This window comes from Oncorhynchus tshawytscha, linkage group LG01 (assembly GCF_018296145.1).
Source record: "Oncorhynchus tshawytscha isolate Ot180627B linkage group LG01, Otsh_v2.0, whole genome shotgun sequence".
NCBI lineage: Eukaryota > Metazoa > Chordata > Actinopteri > Salmoniformes > Salmonidae > Oncorhynchus > Oncorhynchus tshawytscha.
The window spans coordinates 14835842-14857647 of NC_056429.1; the positions used below are offsets into that span (position 1 = coordinate 14835842).

Genomic DNA, 21806 nt, shown 5'->3' on the forward strand with positions numbered 1-21806 from the left:
GTCTGTTGGTCTTTAAAGACCAAAATTGGCTGAAGAAAATTGTTATAAATAAAAAAGGTATACCAGTTTCATTTAAGGACCAAAACGTTTACAGCTGTGGCATATAGATTGCAAAATAGTTGGGAAGAGATTTTCAATGTGCCGATTCCATGGCACATGGTTTATGAACTGTTACACAAAAGAATGCTTGATTCAAAACTTAGAGTTTTTCAATTTCAATTATTATACAAAATTCTTGCAACCAATATAATGTTGTATATATGGAGGATACAACCATCTCATCTTGTTTTTGGTCGCAGGTTTAGGAACGGCTGAAGAATTGCAACATTTACCTGGAGTTAGCACTGCTGGGTGATTTAAAAGTCATAGTCAATCGATCAATAATATAATAATACTCTTAGTAAAAATTTTCATCTTTAATATGCAATATGTAGAATCTATGAGAATAGAAGGATTCAGAACGTTTGTGAAACATCAGGGCACAGTTGAAAAATATATGGCAAATAGAAATCCAAACTTGATGGTTTTCACTGTTCAGAGAGATGGGAGGTGTTGAAGGATGGGACTAAAAACAAACAAAAGACAACTATTGTAAAATATACTGTGTCTGTAAAATGTATATAGTATGTATGTATAATCTGGAAGTAGAAGCCTAAGAGTTGTTGTCCATGAGTTTACTCCAATTAGGGGAGGGATGATAGGGTTAGGGGAATATAATAAAGGAAAATATATACAAAATATATATATATTTTACATATATATAAAAAAAAACTTCATTAATATTCATAATCTGATTGATTGAATTCTCCATGTGGTCTATATTAAAGGGCACCTCATTTAATATAACAGGCTTTTACGATTCAATATTGGTGAACAATTTATACTTAAATATCAAAGGCACTAATTTCATGGAATGACCCCATAGCAGTAAAGGCTATAAGGGAATGTGTGGTTCATGCCCTTAATGAGGCTGAACCTTGACTCGCCTGTAGGCCTCACTCCTGGATCTCTTGGTTCCTGCCTTTGGGCGGCTTGTCCTCAGTTCCTCAGTCATGGTCCTATCTGAAACACAATACAACGACGGCTATAAAGTCACATTAAGTTAGAGGTTTAGTAATGTCAGGTGTTAGGACAGCTGTTGACCTCGTAAAGCAAACCCCTGGGGTAACTGGAATAGAGTTGGACAGGTGAGCAGAGTGGGCTGCCAGATGCACACACACACACACACACTCACAGAAGGACAAATTAACCAGAGGACTCTGAGCCTAATTGCCCTCTGTATGCCAGAGTCAAATTAATAGCCTCTCACAGTTGTGTTGCTTCATTCCTTCCAACATGTACCTGTCTGTCAATGCAGAGTTCTATCTCTCTCAAAGGGCATGGGACACCGTATTTCCTTTATTTTTTTTCTACTGACACTATAGCGCTCCATACTCCCTCAACTTCACCCAGGGGCCTGACTGACAGGCAGATGGTCCTCTCTCTACTTCCTCCCTGTTGCCCTACCTGTCCGTCCAGCATCCCTTGTCAGTCCAAACAAAAGGTGGAATTCAATCAAACATACACTTTGCAGTATAAATGTTTATTGCTAGAATTTGATAGTATATCTACTTAGGTCTCAACTATCTACTTAGGACTGCACATCTCTGTCCAAATGGCAGGCAGCATTACACAGCCCAATAGCAGTCGTAAATCAGACTCCGGCACAGCACACAGCCCAATGTTGAACAGCAGTCGCACTATACATCAGACTCTGGCAGCGGCCCAAAGCCCACCCTTACAGAAATGACACCCCATGACAGCCTTGTTTATGACAGAAAGGCACTCTTCTGTTTGTGGTGCATTACTGTTTTAGTGCAGGGTTTATGAGCACCATCGCCTGCCATCTGTTAGCTGCTGCCATGGCACTTTTAATCGCCCAACCCCGGAGATCAATATCGCTGTCGGGTCACGGGAATGCTCACAGCTTGGTAATGGGTAATTACGCATCATTGACTGAATGATTAGCGTTATTTATTTATTATTCCCTTGTATTGTTGGGAAACATATAGCACAGAAGGAGGAGAGAGGGAGATGAGATAATTAATAACCACAGTGCATTATATATATGGAGACATTGAGCCTGCCTTTTGGACAAAAACGTGCAGTATTGGCCTAATTCTTCAACTACACTGATTGAAGTGGATTGAACAGGTGACATCCATAAGGGATCATAGCTTTCACTTGGATTCACCTGGTCAGTCTGTCATGGAAGAGCAGGTGTTCCTAATGTTTTGTACACTCAGTGTATATTATGCACTGTGATTATTAATTATACAGAGACATGTGTGTATTCTGCCCTACCAAGCAAAAAGGCAGTTCCACAGAGCATGGAACTGAGAAAAACAGATTTGATTTACTTTGGTTTCACAGTAACTTTATGCAGTTACTGCTAACATGACCCCATGTTCTCCAAAACATAATACAATAGAGGCAGGATACTTCTCCACATGATTAAGCATGCATTTAATGTAATGTAGTTACTGCCTTTTTGCTTGGTAGTGCAGTAATGTGGTTAGAGTAAAATAACAGCAGGTGTATATGAGTGGTAAATAGAAGCGTGTCTGTTTATTATAATATGATTAAACTATATTAGTAGGCTGAATCCTCATACATGCAGGCTACTAAACCCCCTAAAGATAAGCAATAAGCAAAATGATCATGTGGAAATCAATTGCATTTTGCAAGTATAACAGAGTGCATAATGTTCTGCCCAAAGCAGAGATCGAACTAGCAAAACTTTTGCACAACACACAACACACAAAACTACATTCACCTCCCTTTAACCTCCTCCCTTTAACCGGACAGAGCTCAACTGTGGATGGGGCTCACAGATCCTTTGTAAGGAAATTATGTTTTGCCCTGAGCAGCAACATTCTGTACAACTTCTAACATGCTGCAGGCGAGTTTACATCCACTACACAAGGGTCACACAAGGGTCTCACTCTCTCTCTCTCTCTCTCTCTCTCTCTCTCTCTCTCTCTCTCACACACACACACACACACACACACACACACACACACACACACACACACACACACACATCTGTCCTTCTCAGTGTGTGAGTGACAGATGCTTCCTTTACTTTGGCCCAAGCTGCAGAATCTGATCGATTCTTGGCAGATACTTATCTACATAGCCTCTTCAATAACCTCAGCTCACCAACCTCTCACCCACACACACACAAACTACATTCTAGACATGCTTCAGTCAGTGTACTACGAGGCACCCCTTTTATTGCACAGATAGTAAAGCATCCTTGATCAGATGTTGTCAGGTATCTGTGCATGGAATATGTGTTAGTAGAGCTCATCAAAGGATAAGACTTCTCACCTAAAGTTCAGGCACAATAAACATACAGTATATAACACCAATTAGATATGCGCTGATGCATCATCAGTGTGCTTTCTTACTAACACAGAAACACACAGACACAACTACACAGAGAGAGAGAGAGAGAGAGAGAGGCAGACTGCCCTATACTCACGTCTTAGGCTGTGATATTCACTCTTGAACAGGGTCATACCGGGGGGGGGGGGGCAGTGAGAGAGAGGGAGAGAGCGAAGAGGAATGCCTTGAAACGAGCAGAATCAGTGGAGACTCTCCTCTTTTAATCTCTCCTTCCCAGTGCCTCCCTTCAACCCTGACAAAGAGAAGAGGTGACTGTTCACTATGGAATCAATGACCATGCTCTAAGAACAGTACCAGCGGGATGTACCATGTCAAGCTCCACAGTGGGGTGGTGGGCTGACCCACTCTGTAACAGGCAGGGGGGTGCTGTGTGGACTGGAGAGAATGCTATAGCTGTGTGGTTGCTTGCACTGTATGTCACAGCCACACAGAGCACTCAGGAATTATCACTGTTTATTGTAGTAGCAAAGGACATGGAGAAATGCAGGCTGTGCCGAGGGAGAGGAGAGAGAGGACAGATCCTTGAGAAGAGACAGGCATCACAGATGGAGGCTGTGGAAAAAACTAATGTTGTGGATCAGAGTCAGACACAAAGAGAAGTACTAGAGTCAGGGCCACCTCGCAGGCAAAATATTTTAGTTTAATTCTGCACATTAGTTTTACAACTAATTTCCTACAATTCTACCAATTTGGTCATTTATTTTGTATTTATTTCACCTTTATTTAACCAGGTAGGCTAGTTGAGAACAAGTTCTCATTTGCAACTGCGACCTGGCCAAGATAAAGCATAGCAATTCGACACATACAACACAGAGTTACACATGGAACAAACAAAACATAGTCAATAATACAGTAGAACAAAAGAAAACAACAAGTCTATATACAGTGTGGGCAAATGAGGTAAGATAAGGGAGTTAAGGCAATAAATAGGCCACGGTGGTGGAGTAATTACAAAATAGCAATTAAACACTAGAATGGTAGTTGTGCAGAAGATGAAAGTGCAAGTAGAGATATTGGGCTGCAAAGGAGCAAGATAAATAAATAAATACAGTATGGGGATGAGGTAGGTAGATAGATGGGCTGTTTACAGATGGGCTGTGTACAGGTGCAGTGATCTGTGAGCTGCTCTGACAGCTGGTGCTTAAAGCTAGTGAGGGAGATACGAGTCTCCAGCTTCAGAGATTTTTGCAGTTCTTTCCAGTCATTGGCAGCAGAGAACTGGAAGGAAAGACGACCAAAGGAGGAATTGGCTTTGGGGGTGACCAGTGAGATATACCTGCTGGAGCGCGTGCTACGAGTGGGTGCTGCTATGGTGACCAGTGAGCTGAGATAAGGCGGGGCTTTACGTAGCAGAGACTTGTAGATAACCTGTAGCCAGTGGGTTTGGCGATGAGTATGAAGCGAGGGCCAACCAACGAGAGCGTACAGGTCGCAATGGTGGATAGTGTATGGGGCTTTGGTGACAAAACGGATGGCACTGTGAGAGACTGCATCCAGTTTGTTGAGTAGAGTGTTGGAGGCTATTTTATAGATGACATCACCGAAGTCGAGGATCGGTAGGATGGTCAGTTTTATGAGGGTATTTTTGGCAGTATGAGTGAAGGATGCTTTGTTGCAATATAGGAAGCCAATTCTAGATTTCCTTTTGGATTGGAGATGCTTAATGTGATTCTGGAAGGAGAGTTTACCGTCTAACCAGACACCTAGGTATTTGTAGTTGTCCACGTATTCTAAGTCAGAGCCGTCCAGAGTAGTGATGCTGGACGTGCGAGCAGGTGCGGGCAGTGATCGGTTGAATAGCATGCATTTAGTTTTACTTGCGTTTAAGAGCAGTTGGAGGCCACGGAAGGAGAGTTGTATGGCATTGAAGCTCGTCTGGAGGTTAGTTAACACAGTGTCCAAAGAAGGGCCAGAAGTGTACAGAATGGTGTACATAATGTACAGAATGGTGTCGTCTGCGTAGAGGTGTATCAGAGAATCACCAGCAGCAAGAACGACATCATTGATGTATACAGGGAAGAGAGTCGGCCCAAGAATTGAACCCTGTGGCACCCCCATAGAGACTGCCATAGGTCCGGACAACAGGCCCTCCGATTTGACACACTGAACTCTATCAGAGAAGTAGTTGGTGAACCAGGCGAGGCAATCATTTGAGAAACCAAGGCTGTCGAGTCTGCCAATAAGAATGTGGTGATTGACAGAGTCGAAAGCCTTGGCCAGGTCGATGAATACGGCTGCACAGTAATGTCTCTTATCGATGGCGGTTATGATGTCGTTTAGGACCTTGAGCGTGGCTGAGGTGCACCCATGACCAGCTCTGAATCCAGATTGCATAGCGGAGAAGGTACGGTGGGATTCGAAATGGTTGGTAATCTGTTTGTTAACTTGGCTTTCGAAGACCTAAGAAAGACAGGGTAGGATAGATATAGGTCTGTAGCAGTTTGGGTCTAGAGTGTCACCCCCTTTGAAGAGGGGGATGACAGCGGCAGCTTTCCAATCTTTGGGAATCTCAGACGATACGAAAGAAAGGTTGAACAGGCTAGTAATAGGAGTTGCAACAATTTTGGCATTTTAGAAAGAGAGGGTCCAGATTGTCTAGCCCTGCTGATTTGTAGGGGTCCAGATTTTGCAGCTCTTTCAGAACATCAGCTATCTGGATTTGGGTAAAGGAGAAATGGTGGGGGCTTTGGCGGGTTGCTGTGGAGGGTGCCGGGCATTTGACAGGGGTAGCCAGGTGGAAAGCAGGGCCAGAGGTAGAGAAATGCTTGTTGAAATTCTCAATTATAGTGGATTTATCGGTGGTGACAGTGTTTCCTAGCCTCAGAGCAGTGGGCAGCTGGGAGGAGGTGCTCATATTCTCCATGAACTTTACAGTGTCCCAGAACTTTTTTGAGTTTGTACTACAGGATGCAAATTTCTGTTTGAAAAGGCTAGCCTTAGCTTTCCTAACTGCCTGTGTATATTTGTTGCTAACTTCCCTGAAAAGTTGCATATCACGGGGGCTATTTGATACTAATGCAGAACGCACAGGATGTTTTTGTGCTTGTCAAGGGCAGACAGGTCTGGAGTGAACCAAGGACTATATCTATTCCTAGTTCTAAATTTTTTGAATGGGGCATGCTTATTTAAGATGGTGAGGAAGGCACTTTTAAAGAATAGCCAGGCATCATCTACTGACGGGATGAGGTCAATGCCATTCCAGGATACCCGGGCCAGGTCGATTAGAAAGGCCTGCTCGCAGAAGTGTTTTAGGGAGCGTTTGACAGTGATGAGGGATGGTCGTAGACCCATTACGGATGCAGGCAATGAGGCAGTGATCGCTGAGATCTTGATTGAAAACAGCAGAGGTGTATTTGGAGGGCGAGTTAGGTAGGATGACATCTATGAGGGTACCCGTGTTTAAGGATTTGGAGTTGTACATGGTAGGTTCATTGATAATTTGTGTGAGATTGAGGGCATCAAGCTTGGATTGTAGGATGGCCGGGGTGTTAAGCATGTCCCAGTTTAGGTCACCTAGTAGCACGAGCTCAGAAGATAGATGGGGACAATCAATTCACATATGGTATCGAGGGCACGGCTGGGGGCAGAGGGAGGTCTATAGCAAGCGGCAACAGTGAGACTTGTTTCTGGAAAGGTGAATTTTTAGAAGTAGAAGCTCTAATTGTTTGGGTACAGACTTTGATAGCCTGCAGAGTTCTGTATTACTATCTTTGCAGTAGATTGCAGAGTGTGCTAAAGCAGTGAGTAAAACAAACTTAGGGAGAAGGCTTCTAATGTTAACAAGCATGAAACCAAGGCTTTTACGGTTACAGAAGTCAACAAATGAGAGCAACTGGGGAGTGGGAGTGGAGCTAGGCACTGCAGGATCTGGATTAACCTCTACATCACCAGAGGAATAGAGGAGAAGTAGGTTAAGGGTACGGCTAAATGCTATACGAACTGGCAGTCTAGCACGTTCGGAACAGAGAGTAAAAGGAGCAGGTTTCTGGGCACGATAGCATAGATTCAAGGCATAATGTACAGACAAAGGTAAGGTAGGATGTGAGTACATTGGAGGTAAACCTAGGCATTGAGTAATGATGAGAGAGATATAGTCTCTAGAGACGTTTAAACCAGGTGATGTCATCGCATACGTAGGAGGTGGGACAACATGGTTGGTTAAGGCATGTTGAGCAGGGCTAGAGGCTCTACAGTGAAATAAGACAGTAATCACTAACCAGGACAGTAATGGACAAGGCATATTGATTTTAGAGAGAGGCATGCATAGCCAAGTGAACATATGGGTCCAGTGAGTGGTTGGGCTGACTGGGGACACGGTGATTCAGACAGTTAGCATGGGGTGGAGATATATTTTTTTTAACAGTTTTACTTATGCCATGTTAATAATATCTGAGTGAGAATGACTAACAAAATTAATGTGGGTCCCCTGGAGGTCAGGGCCCCTGGGTACATGCTTGCTCCTTGTCTCTAAATCTTAATAGTAAGTTGAGTCCCCAACTGAGTAAAAAAAGAAAAAGAAAAAAGAACAGATGTTGCAGTTTTAAACAAAGTTTTCTGCAGTTCTACAATTTTTTTCATGGGGCGGAGAGGAAACGTTGCAATTTTATTACACATGTAATGCTTTTTTTTTTAATGCCATGGGGTGGAGATAAAAATATATTTTTAAGTTAATTCCTTGCAATTCTACACATTTTGCCATGACTTATGCCATGTTAATATCTGAGTGAGTGTGACTAACAAAATCTATAGGGGCCCCCTGGAGGTCATGGCCCCTGGGCACGTGCCCTGCGTGACAGGTCGGTATTGGGCCATGAAAACTACAAGTTTAGATAGCTGACATGGCTAATTGTGTGAGGACAGACGCTGGGAGACAAGAAGCAAGTACAGGAAGTGAAGATTTAAAGGATAAACAGACATATAACAAAACAAGAACAGCGTCTGGACAGGGGGAACAAAACAACAAGCCAGGGTTTCCCAAACTCGGTCCTGCACGTTTTGTTTTTGTTGCCATAACACTGCACAGCTGATTCAAATAATCCAAGCTTGATGATGAGTTGGTTATTTGAGTCAGCTGTGCAATGCTAAGACAAAAGAAAACATACAGGGGAGACAGCACTAAGTTTGGGAAACCCTGCCCTAAGTGACCGCATATGTCACTTATGTCTGAAGCTAGATTTCAAGCACCAACTCACTCACTGGATTCAATGTGCTGCAATACAATACAAGAGAAGACATGTATGCTACTATGCAGAAGAAGACATGTATGCTACTGTGCAGTATAAGAATTAAGTGACTGGGGCCAACTGGTCATTATCTTGATTGCAGTCTCCATCTCTTGATAAAGCATTCTTCAGGTTCATCTATGGAATTCAACAGCAGTTGCTAGCTAGACTGGTTCTAGAAAAGTGCCTCATCATCAACCTGTGAAAGACAAATGCAGGACAGACGGACGGGAGATTCTCTCTGTGTAAGAACAGTCTCATCTCTTCACTCACAGAGGTTTGCCCCAGAATGGTCATCCTTATTTTTCACTCTCTGTCTCTCGCTCCCATCTCTTTCTTCATCTCTCTCTATAACCTGACTGCCCCCCCGCCCCTCTTTATCTCCATCTCACTAAGCCGTGTCAGCAATACTCGCTCCGAAAACACCATGCAGTCGTTTCATCTTTCATGCAGCGGAACAACAGAGGGAATCGCATGAGCGACATCAAAGCTCAGTCAAGTCAGAGAGACTCCCACCCTCCCTCCCCTCGCCACTGTCTCACACACCGTTCCTTCAGACAAAAATACAGAGATTAAATCTACACATCGGTCACTCTCTATGGCACTGATGGCAGCAAAGTAGCATATTCACTAAAACATGCAAGTGAATCTAACAGAAAAAGAGCAGTGAGAATGTGTGATCAATGTACTGTTGAATGTAAACATTAGACGTGTTATTGATTTAATGCACAGAGCTAACCTGAAGAGTTCACCTAGTTAACTGTGCATTGATACATTCAAATGATGAGTGTTATCAAAGTGACTGCTTCATTCTCATTCGTACAGTTGAAGTCGGACGTTTACATACACTTAGGTTGGAGTCATTAAGACTGTTTTTTCAACCACTCCACAATTTTCTTGTTAACAAACTATAGTTTTGGCAAGTCAGCTAGGACATCTACTTTGTGCATGACACAAGTAATTTTTCCAACAATTGTTTACAGACAGATTATTTCACTTATCATTCACTGTATCACAATTCCAGTGGGTCAGAAGTTTACATACACTAAGTTGACTGTGCCTTTAAAAAGCCTGGAAAATTCCAGAAAATTATGTCATGGCTTTAGAAGCTTCTGATAGGCTAATAGACATAATTTGAGTCAATTGGAGGTGTACCTGTGGATGTATTTCAAGGTCTACCTTCAAACTCAGTGCCTCTTTGCTTGACAGCATGGGAAAATCAAAAGAAATCAGCCAAGACCTCACAAAAACATTGTAGACCTCCACAAGTCTGGTTCATCCTTGGGAGCAACTTCCAAATGCATGAAGGTACCACGTTCATCTGTACAAACAATAGTACGCAAGTATAAACACCATGTGACCACGCAGCCGCCATACCGCTCAGGAAGGAGACGCGTTCTGTCTCCTAGAGATGAGCGTACTTTGATGAGAAAAGTGCAAATCAATCCCAGAACAACAGCAAAGGACCTTGTGAAGATGCTGGAGGAAACAGGTACAAAAGTATCTATATCCACAGTAAAACAAGTCCTATATCGAGATAACCTGAAAGGCGATTAAGCAAGGAAGAAACCACTGCTTCAAAACCGCCATAAAAAAGCCAGACTACAGTTTGGAACTGCACATGGGGACAAAGATCGTACTTTTTTTGAGAAATGTCCTCTGGTCTGATGGAACAAAAATGGAACTGTTTGGCCATAATGACCATTGTTATGTTTGGAGGAAAAAGGGGAACGCTTGCAAGCCGAAGAACACCATCCCAACTGTGAAGCATGGGGGTGGCAGCATCATGTGTTGGGGTGCTTTGCTGCAGGAGGGACTGGTGCACTTCACAAAGTAGATGGCATCATGAGAAAGGAAAATGAGGTGGATATATTGAAGCAACATCAGTCAGGAAGTTAAAGCTTGGTCGCAAATGGGTCTTCCAAATGGACAATGACCCCAAGCATACTTCCAAAGTTGTGGCAAAATCACTTAAGGACAACAAAGTCAGGGTATTGGAGTGGCCATCACAAAGCCCTGACATCCAGCCTATAGAAAACTGAAAAAGCGTGTGCGAGCACGGAGGCCTACAAACCTGACTCGGTTACACCAGCTCTGTCAGGAGGAATGGGCCAAAATTCACCCAACTTATTGTGGGAAGCTTGTGGAAGGCTACATGAAACGTTTGACACAAGTTAAACCATTTAAAGGCAATGCTACCAAATACTAATTGAGTGTATGTAAACTTCTGACCCACTGCGAATGTGATGAAATAAATAAAAGCTGAAATGATCACTTTTACTCTGACATTTCACATTCATAAAATAAAGTGGTGATCCTAACTGACCTAAGACAGGGAATATTTTACTTAGATTAAATGTCAGGAATTGTGAAAACTGAGTTTAAATGTATTTGGCTAAGGTGTATATAAACTTCCGACTTCAACTGTATGTACATGCCCTCAGTACCATGCCTATATACATTTAAAAACTGTTCAGGTACATACATACAGTACCAGTCAAAAGTTTGTACAGACCTACTCATCCAAGGATTGTTCTTTATTTTTACTATTTTCTACATTGTAGAATAAAATTGAAGACATCAACTGTGTCGTCTCACTATTATTCTACAAGGTAGAAAATAGAAATAAAGAAAAAACCTGGAATGGGTAGGTGTGCCCAAACGTTTGACTGGTACTGTACATACATCTCAAAGTTAAGAAATACACAACTACACTTTAGACGCACACACACACTAAGATCAATGACTGCACACTGTCGAGCCAATGAGATCGACCATCAGCTAACTCCATTTTAATTAGAAAATCAATTTAATGATTACATTTTAATTAAACTCGTCCTATCTAATTAAGATATGATGATATTGAGTGGATTGTGGTCTCTTGAGTTTATTTATTTATCTGTGACGTTTACCCCTGTCAGCCAGTCCTTATCACTACCAGTGCACATACAATGCATTCCACTGAGGATATGCTGCTATCAACTGAAAAACATAGCATCTCTGGTTTAAAATGAGGTTGAAAGTTCCAAAGAATGCAAACTGGAAAACATAGTGGAGATCACCTTGTTCTCACTTTTTTGGGTGCTGCGCATTTCCTCAAGGACTGTCGTGCTGAAGAAATGCCATGCAGAGACCGAATAGATTACATTTCATAGTTCGCCCCTTTAGTTTGTACTTTGTACTTTAGTTTGTACTATATAGATCAACGTTTTTTTGTGATCGAATCAACATTATACAGTGCCTTGCTAAAGTATTCGGCCCCCTTGAACTTTGCGACCTTTTGCCACATTTCAGGCTTCAAACATAAAGATATAAAACTGTATTTTTTTGTGAAGAATCAACAACAAGTGGGACACAATCATGAAGTGGAACGACATTTATTGGATATTTCAAACTTTTTTAACAAATCAAAAACTGAAAAATTGATCGTGCAAAATAATGTGTGTGTGTGTGTGTGTGTGTGTGTGTGTGTGTGTGAGGGAGGGAGTGAAGGTCTGTGTGAGAGACAGAGAGAAGGCCTGATAAAGGTATTGTGTGTGTAATTGGTAGTGGCTTCCTCCTCTACCCTGAAGTGAAAGTAATTAAGATACAGCGGTTTTTAGAAGAGGATTGTAACTGTAATCCCTTCCTCCAATTCTAGTTTGCCATACAATGCAGCAACCAAGAAAAATATTGCTCGAGTTAGCCCGAAAGTTAATCCCAATGTCATTGTTCCTGTTAGGCTGTATCCAATCATGTCCTTTTTAAATCCCCCATTTTATGCAAGTTTACAGGTTCTCTATGCTCTGGAGAGGAGCAGCGCACGTGCACACACACGCCATCCCTGTAGACTACACTACACAGATTCCTTCTCCACATCACAGACTAGTGTTTGAAATGAACCTCCAACCTTCTTCGAGTTGCTAAACCGGTTTACCTATGTTTGTCCTCTGCATACCTGTCTCTGTTTACTGAAATACATACTTTTAATAAAACGTTAATCAAATACAACCACCAATGGTTTCCTCGTTGCTGTTGCTCTAATGGCAACTCAGTGTGAATGTGCATGTGCCAATTGAATCTCAACAAGGAAACAGTCAGTGGTTGTATTTGATTAACGTTTTATTAAAAAAGTATGGTTTTCAGCAAACAAAAAAAGGCATGCAGAGGACAAACATAGGTCCTCTGTCCATAGTGACTTGAAGGAGTCCGAAGATAATTTTAAAAAACTCTAGTCTGCAAACAACTCCGGAGGAGTTGAGGTACTTGGCTAGAGCTGTTGTGTCTCATTGTAAAATCAAAATATGATAGCAACTATTCACAATAATGTAAGCAGTCTCTAAATCATATTATGACATGGTCCTCTAATTACAAAATGCCCAGACAAGTTTTTGTGACTACTTCAAATCTTCCAAAAGCAGAGCCAAGACAGGAGAATTCAGAGCCATGGGTGTAGTGGATATGGGTGTAGTCTAGTCTCTTGTCTGGAGGAATCCAAACAAAAGGAGTCACCTTGTGGACATCTAGCAAGCTGCACCTATAAACAGGGGGGAGACTTTAAGCATGAAAGAGAGAGACTACTCAGTATGTGGTACATTCAGGTCCTCATTTTGACTTTAAACTGGTCGTCTGTTAAGCATGGAGAAATGTGGCATCTGCTCTCGAGGCTGCAACCAGGACTCAGTGGTGGGCGTAAGATAGTAAAAATAAATCTGGGACATGCCAATTAATTCATGTTACATGGTATGGTATATATTAATTTGTGGATGTCCATCATCCATCTCATATGTTGTGTTACGAATTATAATTCGTATGATGTGTTACAAATTACAATTTGTACAATATGTTACGAATTAGAATTTGTACAATATGTTATGAATTTTCAAAAGGTATGATATCTTACGAATTTACTGCAACCTGGACTCAGTGATAGGTGGCTAATGTTAACCGGGTTAGGGGTTAAGGGTTAAGGTTGGGGTAAAGGTTATGGTTATAAGGTAAGGGTTAAGGTTAGGGGAAGGGTTAGCTAACATGGTAAGTAGTTGCAAAGTAGCAAGTAGTTGAGAGTTGCTAATTAGCTTAAATGCTAAAGTTGTCCGTGATGAGATTCAAACACGTAGACGTTCGCGTTATACACTGAGTGTACAAAACAAGCAGTAACATATGTGAAATGTGTATGTGACCATTAACATTTGATTTGATTAGGAAAACATTCCTAAAATTGAGTTCCACCCCATTTTGCCCTCAGAACAGCCTCAATTCGTCGGGGAATGGACTCTACAAGGTGTCGAAAATGTTCTACAGGGATGCTACCCCATGTTGACTCCAATGCTTCCCACAGTTGTGTCAAGTTGTCTGGATGTCCTTTGGGTGGAGGACCATTCTTGATACACACGGGAAACTGTTCAGCGTGAAAAACCCAGCAGTGTTGCAGTTCCTGACACAAACCACCAGTGTGCCTTGCACCGACTACCATACCCCTTTCAAAGGCAAAATCTACACTGATTGAAGTGGATTTAACAGGTGACATCAATAACGGATCATAGCTTTCACCTGGTCAGTCTATGCCATGGAAAGAGCAGGTGTTCACCTAATACTTTTTTTGCACTATTGGTTAGAGCCTGTAAGTAAGCATTTCACTGTAAGGTGAAACCTGTTGTATTCAGCGCACGTGACAAATAATCTGATTTGATCTTAATATTTTGTGCACTCAGTGTACAGTTGCCCACCCATCCACCCCGACCAACCATCCTATTTTAGTTTTTAACTTAACTAGTTAATTATAACTAAATGTCATCGGAATTGTTCTACATGGTCCTCAAAAGTAATTATTTATAATGAGAGGGCCATAAACAATAATTAGTCATGCTGCATACTCGAAGAAAGTTTCCAGTAAAAAAGACTGAAAAGATTTGCCATGGGTCCTCAGATCCTCAAAAGGTTCTACAACTGCACCAGAGAGCCTCCTGACTAGTTGCATCACTGCCTGGTATGACAACTGCTCGGCCTCCGACCGCAAGGCACTACAGAGGATAGTGCATACAGCCCAGTACGTCCCTGGTGCTAACCTTCCTGCCATCCAGGGCCTCTATACCAGGCGATGTCACAGGAAGGCCCTAAAAAATGTCAAAGACTCCAGCCACCCAAGTCATAGACCGTTCTCTCTGATACCACATGGCAAGCGGTACCAGAGCGCCAAGTCTTGGCTTCTAAACCAAGAGAAGAGGCTTCTAAACAGCTTCTACCCTCAAGCCATATGACTCCTCAACATCTAATCAAATGGCTACCCAGACTACTTGCATTGCCCCCCCCCCTTTTTACTCTCTGTTATTATCTATGAATAGCCACTTTAATAACTCTACCTACTTGTACATATTACCTCAATTAACCGGTGCCCCCACACATTGACTCTGTACCGGTGCCCCCTGTATATAGCCTCACTTTTGATATTTTACTGCTGCTCATTAATTATTTTTAATTTGTATTTTTCTTACATTTTTTATGCATTTTTGGTTAGGGCTTGTAAGTAAGCATTTCACTGTACAGTCTACACCTGTTGTATTCGGCGCATGACAAAATTGATTTGATTTGATCCACCAATAAGAGCTACTATAGTACCCTGGTCTGAGCCACAGTTTGTTACAGGGGGATTATATTTGATACCACCTCTGATATTTAGCACTACTTCCGTCCATGGATTTTTGATGGAACAGTGCTACTTTGTAATCGCAATGGAAACTAATGGTCACTCTGTATTATATGATAAAGCTTTTCCAGTTAAACTGACGCTTTGGTAGATGTGACTTAGGCTCATTGGGGACCAGTCTTGGTTACTTGAGTTTCTTGTCTCCCCCCTCCGCCTCTGGGTAGATATTGATGAGTGTGAGAGGAAACACCACAACCGCACCCAAGACCAGGAGTGTGTGAAAACATACAGGGACTCCCATTGTGTGCACATGGAGGGTCCTCACATAATACATGCAAGGTGTATGAATACCTCTCTTATGTAAGTAACTGGTGTAACAAAAACACCACTGGTGTCAAAACACTTTCCGTTGTAACCAAACCATATCGCGGTTGCATTAGGACAGATAATCCCAAACTGGGGTACAGTTTTATATGTAAGATGGTTAAATAAAGAGCAAAATTATTGATTATTATTATGTTATTATTTGTGCATTGGTCATAGAAGAGCTCTGTCACTTCCCACGAGCCGGGTTGTGACAAAAACTCACACTCATTCTTATGTTTAATAAATGTATTGTATAGTGTGTGTTTGGCAGGTTTACAATGATGGCAAAAAGCTATATTTGAGAGTGCGCTGACCCTGTAGCTAGAGGTGGTACGCAGCTGGAGGTTGAATGTTTGAAATGGTACGGACTATAAAACATTTGGGAACCACTGTACTATGAGAATAAAAGCTACACTGATTCAATGCAGAAAGAGATTCCCTACACTCTCAATCATTTTGAATCAAACTAACAATTTAGCTGTTCTGTGGAGAGAGAAAAATATATATTTTTGAAATGTCAGTGTCACCACTGTGCAGCTCCACCCATCATTTGGCTCACAACCTCATTCACCTAAATTAGCCCTTGCTCTGAACAATTCATTTTTTATTGAGCATATAAATAACTGAAATTAAGACAGATACACAATACCACAATAGAAAACAACATTTACAGGGGTTTAAGGATGTGAGTTTGGATTTATTTTTTTGTTAAGTTATATTTCCCGGGTGAAACAAGAAGAACCCTCCTCACAGTGCAGCTATTCCCTCCGCAAGGCTATCAAACAAGCTAAGCGCCAGTACAGAGACAAAGTAGAATCTCAATTCAACGGCTCAGACACAAGAGGCATGTGGCAGGGTCTACAGTCAATCACGGACTACAGGAAGAAACCCAGCCCAGTCACGGACCAGGATGTCTTGCTCCCAGGCAGACTAAATAACTTTTTTGCCCGCTTTGAGGACAATACAGTGCCACTGACACGGCCTGCAACGAAAACATGCGGTCTATCCTTCACTGCAGCCGAAGTGAGTAAGACATTTAAACGTGTTAACCCTCGCAAGGCTGCAGGCCCAGACGGCATCCCAAAGCGTGCCCTCAGAGCATGCGCAGACCAGCTGGCCGGTGTGTTTACGGACACCTACTCAGCAAACTGGATGCAGTATATCACAGTGGCATCCGTTTTGTCACTAAAGCACCTTATACCACCCACCACTGCGACTTGTATGCTCTAGTCGGCTGGCCCTCGCTACATATTCGTCGCCAGACCCACTGGCTCCAGGTCATCTACAAGTCCATGCTAGGTAAAGCTCCGCCTTATCTCAGTTCACTGGTCACGATGGCAACACCCATCCGTAGCACGCGCTCCAGCAGGTGTATCTCACTGATCATCCCTAAAGCCAACACCTCATTTGGCCGCCTTTCGTTCCAGTACTCTGCTGCCTGTGACTGGAACGAATTGCAAAAATCGCTGAAGTTGGAGACTTTTATCTCCCTCACCAACTTCAAACATCAGCTATCTGAGCAGCTAACCGATCGCTGCAGCTGTACATAGTCTATTGGTAAATAGCCCACCCATTTTCACCTACCTCATCCCCATACTGTTTTTATTTATTTACTTTTCTGCTCTTTTGCACACCAATATCTCTACCTGTACATGACCATCTGATCATTTATCACTCCAGTGTTAATCTGCAAAATTGTAACTATTCTTCTACCTCATCATGCCTTTTGCACACATTGTATATAGACTCCCCTTTGTTTTCTACTGTGTTATTGACTTGTTAATTGTTTATTCCATGTGTAACTCTGTGTTGTCTGCTCACACTGCTATGCTTTATCTTGGCCAGGTCGCAGTTGTAAATGAGAACTTGTTCTCAACTAGCCTACCTGGTTAAATAAAGGTGAAATAAAAAAAATAAAAAAAAACATATTCAATCAATCCCGAAACCAGTCTGCTGTTCCCACATGCTTCAAGAGGGCCACCATTGTTCCTGTTCCCAAGAAAGCTAAGGTAACTGAGCTAAACGACTACCGCCCCGTAGCACTCACATCCGTCATCATGAAGTGCTTTGAGAGACTAGTCAAGGACCATATCACCTCCACCCTACCTGACACCCTAGACCCACTCCAATTTGCTTACCGCCCAAATAGGTCCACAGACGATGCAATCTCAACCACACTGCACACTGCCCTAACCCATCTGGACAAGAGGAATACCTATGTGAGAATGCTGTTCATCGACTACAGCTCAGCATTCAACACCATAGTACCCTCCAAGCTCGTCATCAAGCTCGAGACCCTGGGTCTCGACCCCGCCCTGTGCAACTGGGTACTGGACTTCCTGACGGGCCGCCCCCAGGTGGTGAGGGTAGGCAACAACATCTCCTCCCCGCTGATCCTCAACACTGGGGCCCCACAAGGGTGCGTTCTGAGCCCTCTCTGTACTCCCTGTTCACCCACGACTGCGTGGCCACGCACGCCTCCAACTCAATCATCAAGTTTGTGGACGACACAACAGTGGTAGGCTTGATTACCAACAACGACGAGACGGCCTACAGGGAGGAGGTGAGGGCCCTCGGAGTGTGGTGTCAGGAAAATAACCTCACACTCAACGTCAACAAAACTAAGGAGATGATTGTGGACTTCAGGAAACAGCAGAGGGAACACCCCCATCCACATCGATGGAACAGTAGTGGAGAGGGTAGCAAGTTTTAAGTTCCTCGGCATACACATCACAGACAAACTGAATTGGTCCACTCACACAGACAGCATCGTGAGGAAGGCGCAGCAGCGCCTCTTCAACCTCAGGAGGCTGAAGAAATTCGGCTTGTCACCAAAAGCACTCACAAACTTCTACAGATGCACAATCGAGAGCATCCTGGCGGGCTGTATCACCGCCTGGTATGGCAACTGCACCGCCCTCAACCGTAAGGCTCTCCAGAGGGTAGTGAGGTCTGCACAACGCATCACCGGGGGCAAACTACCTGCCCTCCAGGACACCTACACCACCCGATGCTACAGAAAGGCCATAAAGATCATCAAGGACATCAACCACCCGAGCCACTGCCTGTTCACCCCGCTGTCATCCAGAAGGCGAGGTCAGTACAGGTGCATTAAAGCTGGGACTGAGAGACTGAAAAACAGCTTCTATCTCAAGGCCATCAGACTGTTAAACAGCCACCACTAACATTGAGTGGCTACTGCCAACACACTGTCAATGACACTGACTCTACTCCAGCCACTTTAATAATGGGAATTGATGGGAAATGATGTAAATATATCACTAGCCACTTTAAACAATGCTACCTTATATAATGTTACTTACCCTACATTATTCATCTCATATGCATACGTAGATACTGTACTCTATATCATCGACTGCATCCTTATGTAATACATGTATCACTAGCCACTTTAACTATGCCACTTGGTTTACATACTCATCTCATATGTATATACTGTACTCGATATCATCTACTGTATCTTGCCTATGCTGCTCTGTACCATCACTCACTCATAAATCCTTATGTACATATTCTTTATCCCCTTACACTGTGTATAAGACAGTAGTTTTTTGGAATTGTTAGTTAGATTACTTGTTCGTTATTACTGCATTGTCGGAACTAGAAGCACAAGCATTTTGCTACACTCGCATTAACATCTGCTAACCATGTGTATGTGACAAATACAATGTGATTTGATTTGATTTGACCCTACCCATGAGTGGTGGGGGACAAGGCCTACTCCCAGGCTCCCAACTTTGTCTCCTTCCACTTCCTGCCTGTGTTCTCCAACATGTCCGCCCCACGGGTGCCTGCAGGCGACACGCTGTGCTTCGGCCTGCTGGGGAGTTGTGGTCGCTACGCTCGGGCAGGGAGACAGATACTCTGCTCCAGTGAGCCCCATGCAGTGCCCTCTACTCTGGAGGCAGAGGTGGAGATGAGCGATTCTAGAGTGAAGAAGAGCGAGAAGGGAGAATGAGGGGGACAGTGGGAGAGAAGATGAGAGAGCACTGTCTGGTGTGGTGGAGAGATTTGAACTACTGCGAGAGCATTGTGGGTAATGGCGAGGGGGAGGCCTCTGTGTAGATGGCTATGCTGTGTTACACAGGAAGTCCGGAACTAGCCATACTGTTGTTTTTTTCTCCCTGGTCTGTCAATACAGGGATCATAATGTACATCTTTTAAAATTTTATATTAGGCTTTAGGCTGCTCTCATTATCACCTTGGTGAATTTGAGGTATTTTTATGAATGAACCAGAGGCTGTGTGCTTAATACAATGTTTCTTTGGGCTATGGAATTAGTAGCTTTAGTGTTACAGGCAGAGCACCACCTCAGGTGTAATGCATACTATAAATGAGAGGTCATTAGTATTGAGTTTCCATACTTATTTGTATTTGTCTATATTTGTTTTGTATGCGTTTGTTTTTTGTAAGGCATGTGTGATTTGAGGTCCTCTTCAAACTATATGTTTTGTAACTTGTTTTTGCAATTTCTAAATGTTTATCATTTTGCTTAATTGGATATTCTCAGAAGTTGTAGGAATACGTTCATATAATAAAAATCTATCCATTTAACAATTAGTCCCTGTAAAGCTTCACTGTGCATGAAAAAAACACTAATATCGTTGGCCAGGGCGACTTGGCTGAGGCACTCGTCCCACTCACCAGGCTATTGGAGCTGTGTCTTAGCCAGCTGATCGCGGAGTGTTCAATTAAATCGTTCCACCATTCCATCACACTGCAAATGATAGGAGCTGGTCCTGGTCTTCTTAACACCCAGCAACGGTCTCCAGACACTATCTAAAGAACATTCAAATGACAATATTATCAAAACGTAAATCGTTTTCTAAATGTTGCCTATCCAGTGCACCTGGTCCTTACAGGGAGAGTACACTACCTACCCATCTGCCCATGTATGCACTGGAAGGCAGACAAACAGGATCTATCAATCCAGCCATCCATCTGACAATGACCTGTACACACACACACACACTCCAGAATGGCACAGGTCAGTTCTTCAGATGGTCATGAGGCTTATCTGCCTGATGAATAGAACGTTTTAGTTTTTCTAAAAATAAGGGTCTTATGCAAGGTTTCCCAAATTCAGTCCCCAGGACCCCAAAGGGGTGCACGTTTTGGTTTTTGCCCTAGCACGACACAGCTGATTCAAATAATCAACTGATTATCAAGTTTTGAGGATTTGAATCAGCTGTGTACCGTTAGGGCAAAAACCAAAACATGCACGCCCTGGGGTCCCAAGGACCGAGCTGGGGAAACGCTGAACTAGCGGTTAGTGTAGGGCCAGTAAGGTTGCTGGTTCAAATCCCAGAGCAGACTAGGTGGGAGAAGAAAAATAGTCAATGTGCCCTTGAGCAAAGCACGTTGCCCTAATTGCCCCTGTAAGTCAGTCTGGATAAGAGCATCTGCTAAAAGAAGAAATCAAATAGAAATATAAGACTTACTGGGTCCGGTTGAGCACATGAAAGGTTGAACCCCATGCAAACAGCACACAGCAAGGCAGTGTGTTCCCTACAGATAGGTAATTCACTACTCGTGGCCCGAGAGGACCTCTGGCATGAGTACTCATCCTGAATGTAAGTTAAACTACCGTGGATGGCAGTGCCTAGCACAGCCTGGCATCGTCGCCAACCAGGCTACCCTAAAAAGGCGTGGCAACGAAGTGAATTTAGAGGTATGGCAACATGAGTATGTACAGCAAGGCACACAGAGTAGGATGTCATGCAGATTGTGGAGCTGGAGAGAAAAAGTTGACTGAAGTTGATCACTGGGTATGCTTCAGAATGTACTAAAATCAACAAGAACCAGCAAATTTATGTCCATGTGTCAATACAGGCTACTTGTGTCCCTAGACTAGATTAACTTTGTGCAGATGGCTGGAATGAACATGAGACCCTCCTGGCTTGGACCCTAAACTGAGGAGGTAGGTGAGCAAGTGTAGATAATCAAAAAGCTGTCCCAAGTGGGTTTTGAGGCTTTGCCTGGCGCTACAACCTCCATCCTCCCAGTGTCACAACACCTCTCTCAATAGACATTATGCTGGTACTGGTCACTCTATTCACAGTGGACAACAGTATAAAAACCTGCAGTCTTTATTAACAAATTGTCCAACTTCATCTGTACAG

The 21806-nt window shown here is 43.0% G+C and overlaps 1 long non-coding RNA gene across 2 annotated transcripts; it reads right to left on the minus strand.

The window, feature by feature from the left end:
- Positions 1-733: 733 nt before the first annotated feature.
- LOC112224557 lies at positions 734-20803 on the minus strand. Of its 2 annotated transcripts, none has more exons than XR_002949471.1 (4): positions 20565-20803; positions 20329-20463; positions 19379-19610; positions 734-1062 (listed from the first exon to the last, which is right to left on the minus strand). It is a non-coding gene; the product is annotated as an uncharacterized LOC112224557 (long non-coding RNA). The 2 variants fall into 2 exon arrangements; XR_002949473.1 differs by lacking the exon at positions 734-1062 and adding an exon at positions 12796-13188.
- Positions 20804-21806: the final 1003 nt, after the last annotated feature.